We start from the raw sequence: 16018 nt of genomic DNA on the forward strand, positions 1-16018 counted from the left end.
TAACTGCATCATTCCCATTAACTGATCATTATTATTACTTTCATTGTTAGTGTTTACTTCCGCTTCGCCCCCATCCTACTATCATCTGACTCCATACTGACTTCTTTCTGCTTGCCTTCACTCTCCATACTACTTACACTTCTATCTTCAATTTCCTCTACTAGACTACACAACTCTTCCTCTGAACTCAATACGTTATTGCCTTTTATCGCCCGTCCACTGCGCAACATCCTCTCCTCTTTCGTCTGATCAGCCATGACCCTTCCCACAATCAAACACTCTTAATGAAACGTGGATATCCAAATTTTGCCCATAATACGAATTCTGATACCGTTACTGTCATTAACTGCTCCGTACTTAATGATTTTCTCGCCCCACGTTGGGCGCCATTTATGTGACTTCCCCTCTCGGAGAACAATCATCAAACGAGAAATGCAACCAAGCAAGCAAAGGGCGCCAATCTTTAAGTTGAGGACTTAAAGATAAAATTTATAATCAAGCTTGGACAGACTCTTATCACAGGGGTGGGGTGATAGTGCACTAATCATTAAGCAGGAGAATTAAAAATCAAAAGGCTAATTAAGGCAGATTGATTAAAATGAACTAAAAAATACTATTTATTATATTTAATATAAATGACGACGGTTTAACGAGAACTGAATTTAAAATAAAAAATGAATTTAATAAAAAATTGAATGACTCTACTTCGCGAAAACTTGCAATATCTTTAACTCGCTTGCTCACCATGTAGTCTTGTTCTGCTGGTCCTTGGAAAGCTTCCATCCTTGTAGCTGGAACTTCACCGATCGTCTTTGAGATCTCTTCATCTGCATCTAAGTACCATTCCTGCCTTGCAAATTGCACCCACCACTAATTGGAAGATGACTTCAGAACTAACACTCCCTATTATGCTCTATCCCATATGTTGGAGATAAGCCCTAAGTCATAGTTAGAAGAACCACCTTGGGTTATATGGAGAGGATACTCAATTAAGAATCCTTCCAACTTTACTGAAAATGTTCTCTGAAGTTTCATTTCTATCTAGATTAAAACTATCTATTGACTTAGACTGGTTCAAACCGGTCTTGTAGCCGTGCTGTACGTAATTCCTGATGAGAGTGGCTATACATCCCTCATTCAGAATTTCTAAGTACCGAGACGAAGAATCAAGTAGATTATCACGTAGAAGATCAAGTAGCGAATGAATACGTAGAATAATGTAGAGAGAATCTCGTAGAAGATCATAAGATCAGTAGAAGATCATAAGATCATCAGATCATAAGAAGATGAAGCCACGAGCTCCAACACGCCCTTTTATAACCTTCTCTCGCGCTAATTACAGGTCGCTACACGTGGTCCAATCAGATGACACGTCTCTCCCCACTCCAGATATTAGAGTTGACGGGCCATAACCAAGATATCAACTGTTCTTCTATTAGTCCTTTCACTCAGTATCCATGGCAACATGACGCTCCTTTGAAAATATAGGCGTTGATCAGTTCGAATAATTCTGGTCGAAATACGGTAGCTTACGTTACCACGCTTGGACACGTGCTCGCTTTTCTCAGAACTTGATGTCTAAATTTGTCCTTCCTTTCTCCTCGGTGATGTGGCAAGATAGAGGAAATCTACTGCAAGTTAATTTTAACCGACTGTCGCAAGAATCTAAGTGAATATTAGGATATTCAGCCCTCGTATACAAGTCGTAGTTACAAAGTAATGAAATGATAGTGAGCAAATGATTAAACATGAATTATAATACAATTACATACTAAGATAAATATCATGACGTTAAATTCCTTAATTAATTACACATAATAAAATTAATATAATTACACTGTAACGTCTGGAACGTTACAGAATCTTACAACCAAGCACTGAGTTTGGTTGTGGGAAGGCCCCGCCGTAGTGGTCGTCTAGATAGGTGGGCCATCTGCATTTCTTCTTTTTAATTTGATGTGAGACATATTCGCGAGACTAACAATGTATTCACCGACAGTCTAAGTAGGATGTTTTCAGGGGATTCGGCTAGTACTTCTAGATTCTGATTCTAAATTAAGGTCTCCCTGTAAATATTCTAATTATAACTTCTTTTTGAGGTGTGTTTAGGCCAACTCGTCTTCTTTAGAAATTTTAGGTTTCATTGTCTGAAAAGAGTAGGGTTGCGAACTTTACCTCCGTTTTGTGTTAATGCCATTCTTTCTGATGCTCCACTCTTATATCATGACATTGCTAAGTTCCTACGTGAAGATCCCGTGCTTGGGCTTATTATAGAAACCCTTTCTTCTGGGTGTCACGTTGTCCCTTATGTCCTGAGGAATGGTGTTTTGTGTTGCCCCTCTTGCCATGATGAAAAGATGAACATTGTTAATCCCGCTGTATTAGTACCGGTGATCTTCTTGAGACTTATTTAGGTTGAGTACAGTAAAAAAATTAGCCTTGCGAAAGCACGAATAAGATGAATGCAACTTACGGAGGGGGACTGATTGAATCACTATTTTTTGTTCAACACTCTCTAGTCCACGACCGGATGAAAACCACCCAGGGGTTTAGGTGCCAAGAAAATAGTGCTAGAATAGCCCGAAGTACTTGGACGAATAATCCCGTCATCTAATATTTCATCAATAATCAATAATTTCCCTGAGAACTTTCATTTTAGGAGGTGACAACCTGCACGGAGGGACTCGCACGGACACTGAGTCCGTCACTTAAATCTTATATTCAGTTAAGTTAAATCACACCTAGATTTTCTGAGAATATATCAGAAAATGACTAACACCACTTACGAATACTATTAGACTGATAATAAGGTAAATGTACAATATATAGTAGCATATCGCACTGACGGAACAAAACCATAGAACATGACGCAGAATTACATGATAAGAGGAGAATAGACGTGTATACTAGCAAATTTGGAAGTACAAATATCGCCTTTGAAGATCCAATACCAGACTGAATTACACATGAAATTCGCACCAAGAATAATGGGGCATGATAAATTCTTGGCTAAATACAACGTAAATTTCCAAGTAAATTTCGCAACCCTACTCTTTCAGACAATGAAACCTAAATTTTTTAAAGAGGACGAGTTGGCCGAAACATGCCTCAAAGAAGAAGTTACATAATTAGAATATTTACAGCGAGAACTTAATTTAGAATATCAGTTTTAAATAATAAGGGATGCAACACTTCCAGAGTCTAATAAGTCCGCAATGGGCTCATTATTTATTTCGAGTTTGAGGAATGATGTGATTTCTGGAATGTCAGGAGCTATTTTCAGACACTCCTTACGACGCATAGTCTGTACATCGGATATCACACCATTATTAACACAAGAAACCGGGATACTTGTTTTATCCTTAGCTGAGCCTGAAGAAAGAGAGCAGAGCAACTCAGCGTGGCGGCCTAGTCATATATTGTTGTTAGAACTAGAACAGGAGGGGATGGACTTAGAATAATTTCCATTTTTTCTATGTGCAGAAATGAACCCCATTTGGAACAGCCGGTGTAGACAGAAAAACCCAGTTGCGGATTTATAGAGCTTAGTGAAGGACACGTGTTTCTCACATGATCCGCAGACCTACACACATATCATTTACGAGGGGAGAAGGTTCTACATTTGGATGGCCTATAAATGCTAGACAAATCTGGTGGGTCTTGAGCAATTCGGAGAGTATCGGCGTATTTTACTTTACCCACATAGACAGACAGCACCTCCAGTTCACTGAATGTTTGTGGGAGGGATGCAAAACAAATATATGAACGGTAGGAAGTTGAAATGCCTTTGATAATAGTTTGAAAAATCTGTTCTTCCGATTAGTTGAGGGCAAAATCGCGAGCATAAAATTATATGTCTTGGATGCAATCTGCTAAGTTTTGGTCTAACCGTTGCACTCTAAAGTAATATTTCTGGACCAAAAGAATACGGCTTTTGAAGGAATGAAATTCTACAGCTGGGTGATATGAAACATCTCAATTGGGCTTCTATCAGAGATAGCCTTCACAATACGATCAGACAACTCACCAACAGCATATGGACAAGTTAGTTATAAAATTTGAGAGTGCGATAGGGCAAACTCCAGGGGGTGATCTTGATATTCAACTGAAAATCTGAGAAATGAAATAACATCACAAGTAGAATTAATCTAAAATCTGGAAATGACTTTCAAAGGAATATCCATTTGATGTGGGAGATTACTACAACAAGGGGAAGATATTGGTACCGCCAGTGGATGACTAGGGTTTTCAGTTGACACATTATATTTGAAAAATGTGGGGAGTCTTTGGTGTTCTGAAGGAGCACCAATTTGCTGTTCACATGCGGCCGAAATGTGTTGTTGTTCGATAGACAGAGTACTTTCGCAAGATTTGTTATGATCCTCTTCCGTACTAGGCGCCAGAGGTGCTACATTCATAATCTTCCCCATTAACCATCGGTTCATCATATTTATTCGCTTAGAGATGTTCTGAATCAAGAGATTAGCCGACTTAGAATGCTCACCACTAAGTTTCAGAGACACCAGATCCCCTACTCCATTATTAAATGGAACAGCCTAGCTTGTACACATTTTAAATGATTAGCAGATGGCGCACAACCCTCAAAGGAACTGATTACAGAAGATAATTCTGTTGAATAAATTGCATAGTGGAATACGGCTCCTCAATTTCTTCTTCCCCATACACGGCGAGAGAAATGGGAATTTCTGAGGACTCATTAATTTGTGGCACATCAGTGAAAACTGTACCACCACACCTCGTATTTCTAATTAGAAATTCATATATTTGCTGCTCCTTCCGGAGATACAAAGAAGCCACAACATCCATAGGCTGAGACAAGATACGCAAAAGAACAAAATTAAGAAAATTTGAACTTGAGTAATTTTTGCAATTCAGTTCCGAAATTTTGCCGCACAATGTCAAAATGGGATTTGGCCAGGCACCTTCAAACCACGCTCTGCTACCACTCGCTAAAAGTATTTTACTGGACCGCAGAGAGGTAAAAGCGTGAGGGGTGAATGGCTGGACAAGCACAAGTCAAGAAAATCTGCTAACATTTAAGAAAACTGTATTTTCTTTCTTGTCACCACGAGATAACCAAATAACAAAGCAATAGTGAGTGAGCAGGAGGCTCCGTAATCAACAACAAAAGCCCAAGGCGCATTAATATTACAAATTTGAGAAAAGGAGAGCATGGGAGCTTGATAGCTCTTAATTAATTTTACACGGGAGCTCGAAAGCTCGGAGGTCACAGTAAGAAAGAGCATAACGGCTCAAAGTAATTAGTTCAGACTGTACAATCAAGCTAGGTATGTAAAATATCATTCAAGAAAGAAGTCGAAGCTTCTGATACAGTTATACAATTAAAAAAGGGGTTTTGAAGCCAGTAGTTAGTTTTACAAAATGTCTTTCAAGGTCTTAGACCCAGGAGAAAATTACAAGGCAAGGGTCTCGAAACCCGGAATCCACCTAACAATATTTAGAACCTGCCCATAATTAGGCCACAAAAATACCTAATTATTTAGGAAGCAACGACTGGACAGAAGGTTCACACTACACGGCCAAAAATTACGCAAGCGATAGAAAGAAAATTAAATTTACAAGGCCGGAAAATTGGATTAATGGAGGCAACCTAAACACTGCAGAGAATACATGACCTAATTGAGCTTAAGGCTTTACGAAGTAAGGGCTAATCCATACTGATCTGTGACTAAGTGATGGTAGAAAATTAAAGGCCGGAACACTTAGGAAAACTTAATCACCAAATTTTAAGTAGGTAAGAAGATTAACGAGTGTAAGATCCCATTAAGGGTTAACCTTCAGGACCTGCAGATTCCCTACATGAATTTCTACTACGAAATTTAAAGCCCTACCTGAATTTAGAAAAGAAAAGGAGCGGACGCCCTATCAGTTACATGCTAACTGAAATCTAAACACTTCCCGAGCTTCACTCGCAAGATTTTCAATTAAAATTGTTCGTTACTGACATACCTGATTAGTTATATAACGTCCATGCTGCTTCCCCCCTTGGGAGTCAACCGTATCTCTCTCTTAAATGCTGCTCACACACCAGTCAGTCAAAAATTTTGCTCTTACATAGAAGGTCAGCCGATGTTTCCAGAAGGATTTAGTTACATCTCCTTTGAATGGATGGTAAGATGTTTGATATGAACAAATTGATTGGGTAATCAATTTGTTTTGTTTACGTTTGATAGGAGGTTTATATCGATACAGCATTGACAACGTCAGAATGATTAAAAAGGAATAAAAGACTGTAAACAAGTTGCCTAATTTCTAAACATCAACATTCTTCCAGGTTAATATTACACTAGAACCCAGGGGGCAGCTAAGGACTTCTAGTCCCAGACAGTTAAACTACTAAACTACTGAGGGGCAGTTTGAAGTAGATGGAGAGGCCAAACTCTTGGTACAGTTATTATTATTATTATTATTATTATTATTATTATTATTATTATTATTATTATTATTATTATTATTATTATTATTATTATTATTATTATAAATATCTGATAAATAACTGGAAATCTGTCTGAAGCAGTGTCAAATTTATCCCTTCCCATAACGCTAACGCCCTCGGCTCGCCTACCTGTGTAACTGACAACTCACACCTTGTTAGGGACCGCTGTCTGGAGTAGGAAATTCATGTGTCGAAATACATTATAAACAAGATAAGTTCAATATTAACCACTGCACTGAATTTATGCGTAGAGTTTTAATTTTGTCTATACTACTACAGTGAACAAGTTTGTGGAATACAGTGTAGGCAACACGGCGTACACTCATGTACTACAATCAATAAATTCGTGGACTGGCGCCTACAGTGTAGGCAACATAGTGTACACCTATGTACTACAGTCAATATGTTCGTAGACTGGCGCTAAAAGTTCAAGGATCACATAGTCTTTTCACCTGCCTTTTCGCGACTTTTTCCCGTCTTGGTGATACGGACCATTTCGGCCTCATAATCTCAAACATTCGGTAGCTGATTTGAGTAATTTTTGGCAGAACTTGAAATTTACGACATTCTCAAATTCCGCCGCTCACATTCAACTTCTCTTCACAACAGAGACCATTGTTCTGCTTACACTGTAAGCAACTGCCTCTTGCTGGGACTAGCGAAGAACTGTCATGGCAACAAACTCTCGGCAGTAGTGGACCACAGCGCCACTAGATGGCCAGTCTGCGAACTTAATGACTCTACTACTTATATTATCCTTTCAGATCATCCACCATTATAGGCGCCGATATCTTCAGTTCAAATGGTCGGTTGCACGTGCACATTAACTCTTCCCGGATTGAATTACACCAACTAATATTATCCCAGGGGCCTTGGCATTGTACAGTACTTCCTGGATAATTTATCAACATAATTTTGCATGGTTGACTAATTTCACGGCTTCAAGCTTTCATTATTTTCTTTTTTTCCTCTACTGGCCGTAACATTCACCATCTGATCTCAAAGTATTCAGTAAAATGTGACATTGATCCCTTTCCTTTCCAAATTTTTACTCGAAACTTATTCCTTGTATTATAACCATTGATCTTCCACATTTAAAATGGTATTAAAACTTGAAATTTTTATTGACACAAAACTTAACTGCAACTTGATAATATATATGTTTAGGTTTTACCCGTCACGCGAAAAATTTTCTGACACTCATTATTGATCTATATTATTATTATTATTATTATTATTATTATTATTATTATTATTATTATTATTATTATTATTATTATTATTATTATTTCACAGACATTCTTCGGCAGCCGGAATTCCTATACTCGCCGCTGGATGGGGGCTTCATTCATTCCATTCCTGACCCCGTCGAATGAACGGAAACAGGTTGTGGATTGTCATTTTATTATTATTATTGCAAACGGAACTATTCCTATTGATTTGAATGGGAATCTGGATTATCCTTATCCGTTACTTGCATAATATTTTACATTCCATGATTTTTGGACACATACATCTTTACACACGATATCTCAAAGTATATCCACACGCAACATCTTGATTCGTAAAAGAAGAATTAAATCGTTACATGATATGGCATAAAATTAGCTACTGTACACACTTTAACACTGCAATGTAATAAACCCTCACATGCTAATGAAATTCATTATATACCTTGTCTCAGCTGATAACACAGGGATGTTCTACGGCAGGGCATCTCAAACGCCCAAAATCTCACGCGTGCAAATCGAGGCGCAAGAACTCCGTGCACTGTGCATCGGTCCCGCTCGGCTCGGCTCGGACCAACGCTTCGTCTCTGGGCTACTCGGCTAAGCTCGGCTCAACTCGGCTCAAATCAGCTCGGATTTGGAGCACTGCGGAACAAGTGAGGAAGAGGGAGACAGGGGGAGCGAGCGAGACAGGCGTGGGGAAAGAGAGAGACAGCGCTATTGCTCCAAATCGAGGAGTGGGGGTCTGCACTCTGGTCAACCGAGTGAAGTCGTCTTTTGCACCGTGCACAGTGCATGCACCCCGAGAGGCCCAGTTCTCAGGCCCCGATTTCAAGTAGTTAGCGCCCTGGGCAAACACTATTTAGCCCCCCCCCCCCCACCACCAACACCACCGCTCGTTTTCGTGTTTCTCTAAAAAATAATTGTTTACAAATTAAATGTTACAGTTTTCAAGATTATGACTTTTAAAACAGCACATTATGAAAATAAAATTCATTCTCATAATTAAATTTGTCAAACCAAATAAAGGTAACAGCCAAATAAGAATCAGGCTGCTTTTATTTTTATTTAAAAAGCCGTTGGTTCAGTTTGATAGTTTGTGTGTGAGTAAAAAATTTTAGAAATAAGACATATAAATTATCATTAATTTACTGTAATTTGTTTCGATCGCATTTAAAAATACAAGTTTTGTTTATAGGCTACTTTACCTAAAAATATTTTTTCCTCGAATTTTTCCTAACAAACTCTTGAACAATTTCATCAAAGGTGCTTTTCAAAGTTAATTCTTTTTCAGTGCACATAAGGACTAATGAGTTTAACTTTTCATTAAGAAGCGTTGCCATCTTAGCATTACTTTACTCTGCTTAAAACTAAAAAAAATCCTTTCTGCCGTACAGTCGGTTACCGGCAAGGTCAAACAATCCTAATTTCAATTTCAAGGTTGGGAAAAGTACTTGACAAATTGTTTTGCTTAATATAAGAATACACTTTAGGCAGGTTTTGAAATCCCTCGAGTTCAACATACAACTGAAAGTGTGCACATTCATTCACAAAATGTTAACTGATGTCTTCAGGGTACGGCGAATTAAGTTTCAAAGCAGCGTTCTTCACTTCTGATGATTCGGATGAGTAAGTCAGTAGTAGAAGTAACACTTGAAATCTGAAATCTACGACTTCATATGTTTCTTTCCTTCTTGCTAAGTTTCCTATATGTGTGTCCATTATTTTAAGGAACACATTATTATTGAAATTTGTTCTTGCATCTAGGTCTCCCTCAATCCCACGTGTTTCGTCTGCAAATATTTTCCGTTTTCTTACGCTTGAGTAGCTTGGAACATCACATCCACCGATTTTCAAAGTAGATTGCTCATGTATGTCAAACTCATCCCTTTTCGCTTTGATAAATCCTTCCAGGGTTTTCAATTGTTTTACTCCTCCTTCAAGATTTAGATTTTCATACTGCAAGTTTTTAGAACACTTGTCAACTCTTTCCAAAATGTCATTCCACACAACTAACAGAAAAGGGTCTCGAAATTCTGAAATTTAGTTTCAAGGTTTTGTGCCTCAAGTCTACAAGCAGGTTTTACACTGGAGTCTTCAGATAGCTGCCTCAACGATTGTCGTATTTCTTCATAACCTTTTACCAAATCTCTGACAGCCTCTGCTCTTGCAGACCATCCGGTTTCTGATAAGGATTTTACCACTGACGTACCGTTTCTTGCCAAGAATTGCTTCAAAATATTCCACCTGTACGTTGATACAGAAAAGTAATTATACAACAAGCCTTTTCAGGGGGGATTAATTTTGAATTTTGACAGGTTTAGTTAGAATGAGTCAGATAAGGCCGAAATTGGGGGCGTGACCAGTTAAAACAAGTCATACGTTTGCCATTCAGCAAGGGGACTTGTCTGCTTTATTCGTGCCTGAAAACCTGAGTAATCTCCTGACATATTGGAAGCATTATCATAACTTTGGCCCCTACAATTCTTGATGTTGATTTCGAAACTCTCACGACAGTCAACTACAGCTAGTCCACCAGATGTATGTGATATTCCAGGCAGAAGCTTAATGAGTCGTTCTACAGGCTTTGGCTCTGTTTGAGGTACATATCGTAAAATAATAGCCAACTGGTCAGTGTGAGAGTAATCAGACGTCGAATCTACAATGAGAGTAGTATCTAGCTTCTTTTACTTCATCAACTACAGTTTTAAGCACACAATTCCCCATTTCAATAAATTAATTACAAATTTGAGAAGACAGGTATGAGGTGTCCCCTTGACCTTTGTTACCATATTTCCCGATGTGCTGGTCTAGGAAAGGGTCATATTCACTGATTAAGTCAAGGCATCCAAGATATAAACCATTTGAAGTTGATCCAAAATATTCATTGTCTCCTTGGAAAGGTAAACCCCTAACTGCCAAAAATCGTACAACAGACATTATTCTAGAGATTATACTTCGCCAGTTGTTTACCTCTTCTTCATATTATAAACAGAATTTTATCAACCTGCATTGCTGTTTTTGTCCGGAGATGTACGTAAGAACATTACGCCTGTGGTCATGAGAATGTTCATGTTGTTTCAGTAGTTCGTAGCAGTGCTTCAAGTAATTAAAACCGGTAGAAAAATGTGTTTTTGCATTGTCTGGTTGAAATGAACAGCATTGAATACAGAATACTTTCCCAGTTGGCTGTGAATACAATAACCAATCTCTTTAAAAAAAAAGTCTCCATTAGGAAGAGTACTCTTAACATGTTTTAAGACAGTGTTCTTTTACCATCATTGTAAGTTCGCAGTGATTTTCGGAAAATCCACCATTAACTTAGGTTTTGTTTTGGAAAGTGCTTAATAACATTCTCAATTACTGAATGTAACTTGACATTCCAAGTAGCAGGATCATCTATGGAAAATTATTTAGGTAAGGTTACCTCACGTTGTGATTCTGAAATAGTTCCAAACGGCTGCTGGAAAACTTCAAGCTCATCGTTCAATTTAATACTAACACAGAGCTGATCAGTTTATATATCTAGGCCTTGTAAGTCTTCATGTGTAAAGTTAAATGGGGCCGATGACAAAGTCGTAGATTTTGTTAAGTCATCTTGGCATTCCAATTCAGAGGTTGGAGTTGAACGAGTCAAAGTAAAGAATTTTCCCATTTTAGGCACTTTCATAAGTAGTTCAAGTCCGTCACTCTGCTTTTTAGATGCGCGTTTTATGTATTCAGCACCACTTTTTACTCATGATTAAATACTGAAAAACATGTAAGAATTACATGAGACAATGAGTTGGCTAGGTGAGGTTATCAGGTTGATGGTGAGCGGATGTAAACAATACGCACACGAACCGTCACGAGCCAATGACAGACAGCGCAGTGGATGTCTAGACTAACAGGGTTGCCAAAACACCAACTACAGTTGCCCATCCAGCACCCGCACGAGTTAAATAATATCTTTCTTATTGTTTGCAGTTATTTAATTTTCTTCAGAAAATTTAAATATATAGATTAAATTCAGGTTTTAAAGTTACAATAGTTTAAAGTGCTTTATATAGGCTAATAAAGTAATTGTAATAATTTGTGGAAAGTAAAAGTAATTTGACTGTAATGAATTTAAGACGTAATTCATGCAGGCTATAATTACTCGATCCGTCGGCCGCCGCCCCCCAAAAACTGGCGCCCTGGGCAAATGCCCAGTCCGCCCATTTGTAAATCGGGGCCTGCCAGTTCTACGGCATCGCCGGCTGCCGACTGTCTCGTAGTTTAGCCTACCACTTTAACCAACATGATTTTCAATGTAAACGTTTATTACGAACAGCGTAGTATCCTCTCGAGAATTTTATGCTTAAATGCTAACACAACTTTCCTGTATATACAAATTTAAACATAAAAACACTTCTCAAATTTAATCCTTGATTAGTGAGCTCTCCCATCTGAAACTATTTTCACTAACGGGAATATAACTTCGTCACCTATCAACATTTGCACTATATCACTGTTTCACCCAAGAAGTTAGAGAATTGATGTCATAAATCATTTATCACCTTGACTCATATACGTTTCAGCGTTTCGTCTGCTAGAATATCGAAGTATCATTTATCGTACACGAAAATCCTGGACCAAAGCGTCAATAAGTTTCAATTTTACATCCTGATGGATTTCGCACACATTTTTTATGTCCACGTAGTTCAGGAAATTTCTTGCATCACGAATTTCAAGGTCTCATATTTTTGTCACCACTCTAAAGGGTCCTAAATGGCAAAGCGTCCTTTTAATGCAATCATTCCCACTCTTACCTGATGCAATGTATAAGACACTTTTTCACCTTGGGTTCTCACGGTCCAACCAAAGCTTCATCTACTCGTAAAGAATAAAATTTATTGTTCCCTTAATTTGACATGAATTATTTCGAATTATGCTGTGTTGATTTTCTAAAATGTGTTTAATTTATCATATAAGTTTCCAAAAAGATTTCCGGGCACGCTAGAAACCTTCCGAGAGTCTCCCCTCCAATCTCCCAAGTTCGGAGCAGCTCTCTGTCCGAAGAGATTGTACAGTCACCTTCTCTACCACCCAACGGACATCAAATGAATCAGGAATGCATCTTTATCGATCGGCAGGCTGCAGATTGTTGGTCAAGTCACGACGGTCAACTTTCAATACTAAAAATGGCAGTATTGTCTGTGGTGATTCTAGATGGTGGGATGGATACGTCCTTCGATAAGTACTATATACTTCACAACACAGCCAACTAAGAATTTGCTCTAAGTACCTACCCTCTTATCATGACACAGATACACGATCTTATAATACCAACCTCCTAGACTTACCTACGCACAAATCTACGATGTATGGCAATTCCTTCACTATTTACACTGACTGACAGAGCAAATGCAACACCAAGAAGGAGTGGTTCGAAAGGGATGAAAGTTGGGGAAAAAACAGAGACGGCACGGACGAATAATTGATGTTTATTTCAAACCGATATGCAGGTTACACAATGCGCACGGCATCGACTCAGTAGGATGTAGGACCACCGCGAGCGGCGATGCACGCAGAAACACGTCGAGGTACAGAGTCAATAAGAGTGCGGATGGTGTCCTGAGGGATGGTTCTCCATTCTCTGTCAACCATTTGCCACAGTTGGTCGTCCGTACGAGGCTGGGGCAGAGTTTGCAAACGGCGTCCAATGAGATCCCACACGTGTTCGATTGGTGAGAGATCCGGAGAGTACGCTGGCCACGGAAGCATCTGTACACCTCGTAGAGCCTGTTGGGAGATGCGAGCAGTGTGTGGGCGGGCATTATCCTGCTGAAACAGAGCATTGGGCAGCCCCTGAAGGTACGGGAGTGCCACCGGCCGCAGCACATGCTGCACGTAGCGGTGGGCATTTAACGTGCCTTGAATACGCACTAGAGGTGACGTGGAATCATACGCAATAGCGCCCCAAACCATGATGCCGCGTTGTCTAGCGGTAGGGCGCTCCACAGTTACTGCCGGATTTGACCTTTCTCCACGCCGACGCCACACTCGTCTGCGGTGACTATCACTGACAGAACAGAAGCGTGACTCATCGGAGAACACGACGTTCCGCCATTCCCTCATCCAAGTCGCTCTAGCCCGGCACCATGCCAGGCGTGCACGTCTATGCTGTGGAGTCAATGGTAGTCTTCTGAGCGGACGCCGGGAGTGCAGGCCTCCTTCAACCAATCGACGGGAAATTGTTCTGGTCGATATTGGAACAGCCAGGGTGTCTTGCACATGCTGAAGAATGGCGGTTGACGTGGCGTGCGGGGCTGCCACCGCTTGGCGGCTCATGCGCCGATCCTCGCGTGCTGACGTCACTCGGGCTGCGCCTGGACCCCTCGCACGTGCCACATGTCCCTGCGCCAACCATCTTCGCCACAGGCGCTGCACCGTGGACACATCCCTATGGGTATCGGCTGCGATTTGACGAAGCAACCAACCTGCCCTTCTCAGCCCGATCACCATACCCCTCGTAAAGTCGTCTGTCTGCTGGAAATGCCTCCGTTGACGGCGGCCTGGCATTCTTAGCTATACACGTGTCCTGTGGCACACGACAACACGTTCTACAATGACTGTCGGCTGAGAAATCACGGTACGAAGTGGGCCATTCGCCAACGCCGTGTCCCATTTATCGTTCGCTACGTGCGCAGCACAGCGGCGCATTTCACATCATGAGCATACCTCAGTGACGTCAGTCTACCCTGCAATTGGCATAAAGTTCTGACCACTCCTTCTTGGTGTTGCATTTGCTCTGTCAGTCAGTGTACATCGCCCACTTTTACGCTATTGTAGAGATAGTTAATACTTATCCAATCATTGCTGTCTATTTCTCATTATTGTCGGCGGTCTTACGCAGAAGGCAACTCATTTATTTCATGAGGGTGGATCTAGGACCACAGCTTATGGATGGAGACGATATTAATATTTTAGATAAAAATAGTAATACGTAATTTTTTTCTTATGACTATGATGATGAGTGATTTTTTACAGCTGATTTCTGTATCGAAAGTGGTTCAGATGGCGACTATTGAGAACTAGAGAATATGCAATGCCATTTTTTGGGTAGATGTAAAATCGCAATAATTGTTTCTTAATGTAATATCGAAGGCTGGCAAAAATAGTGACAACATACGCATATATACGAAGCCATTTGTTATAGAATCACTACACCTTTACAGAACTTCAATGCAATCCCCTGTATCACGTTCCTCCAGTCGCCAGATGTGTGGAAGATGCAGAATACCAGTATCAGTGCTTCCTTTATTGATGTCCGTGACGAAGAATCCTAATGGCAGAAATATGGAGCTTCATGTATGGGAACGCTTCCCACAGAGTGGTTCCCTTAGGTTTAGGAGCAGATTGGAGTCGCAGGAACTCATGTCCGGTGAATAAGGACCAGGACATTACGTTCCAGGACCTTCCACCTCCACCGTGCCAACAATTCCCTCACAGGAGCAGCATTGTTGCAGTGGGCACTGTCGTGCAGCGCAATGGGTGGATGCGTTTGGAAATGGCGCTGTGGCCATCCATTTTCACCCTGGCCAAAAAACTGCGCCAGGAACCAGAAAAGGTGACGCTGATAAAGGCGTAGTGGGCGGAGTGTCAACAGACTGCGTAATGCAATTACTCCAAACCAAACAGTGATTATCGCAGACTGTCGCAGGTTTCTGGAACATCACCTTCGTCCTGCACGACAATGCTGCTCCTGTGAGGGAACTGTTAGCACGGTGAAGGTTCTGGAGCATCGATCTTATTCACCGAACATTAGTCCTTTTGACTTCGATCTGTTCCCCAAAGTAAAGGAACCACTCCGAGAGAGCATTTCTATGCACGAGACGCCATACTTGAAGCGGCAGGGCGCTTCGTCGTAGGCAGCACCACTACTTATCCTCTGAGACTTCCGCACATCTGGCAAACAAGTGCAACATGTTGCAGGGGATTACATTGAAGTATGGTAGTTCTATAATAAATGGTTCCGTGTATAACACATGTTGCTATTTCATACATACATTAAGTCTTAGTCTTCTGAAGACATTCCCTCTTTTTCTCTCAAGAGAAAAGAAAACTACTCATGTTAGGTAACACAACCACAAAAGAAGTCACCAGTTAAAAGGTTCAACAGAAAGAAAGAAAGAAAGAAAGAAAGAAAGAAAGAAAGAAAATAAAAATTTCATTCAACGAAATTACAAAGGAGACAAAACTACTTGTAGGGCTCAGTCAGCCTACATTAAAAATGAGTAACAGGTCCATTCAGTGAGGGCAAAGGTGGTCGGGCGCTAAGTTAACCACG

The sequence above is a fragment of the Anabrus simplex genome, chromosome 2 (assembly GCF_040414725.1).
Source record: "Anabrus simplex isolate iqAnaSimp1 chromosome 2, ASM4041472v1, whole genome shotgun sequence".
Classification (NCBI taxonomy): domain Eukaryota; kingdom Metazoa; phylum Arthropoda; class Insecta; order Orthoptera; family Tettigoniidae; genus Anabrus; species Anabrus simplex.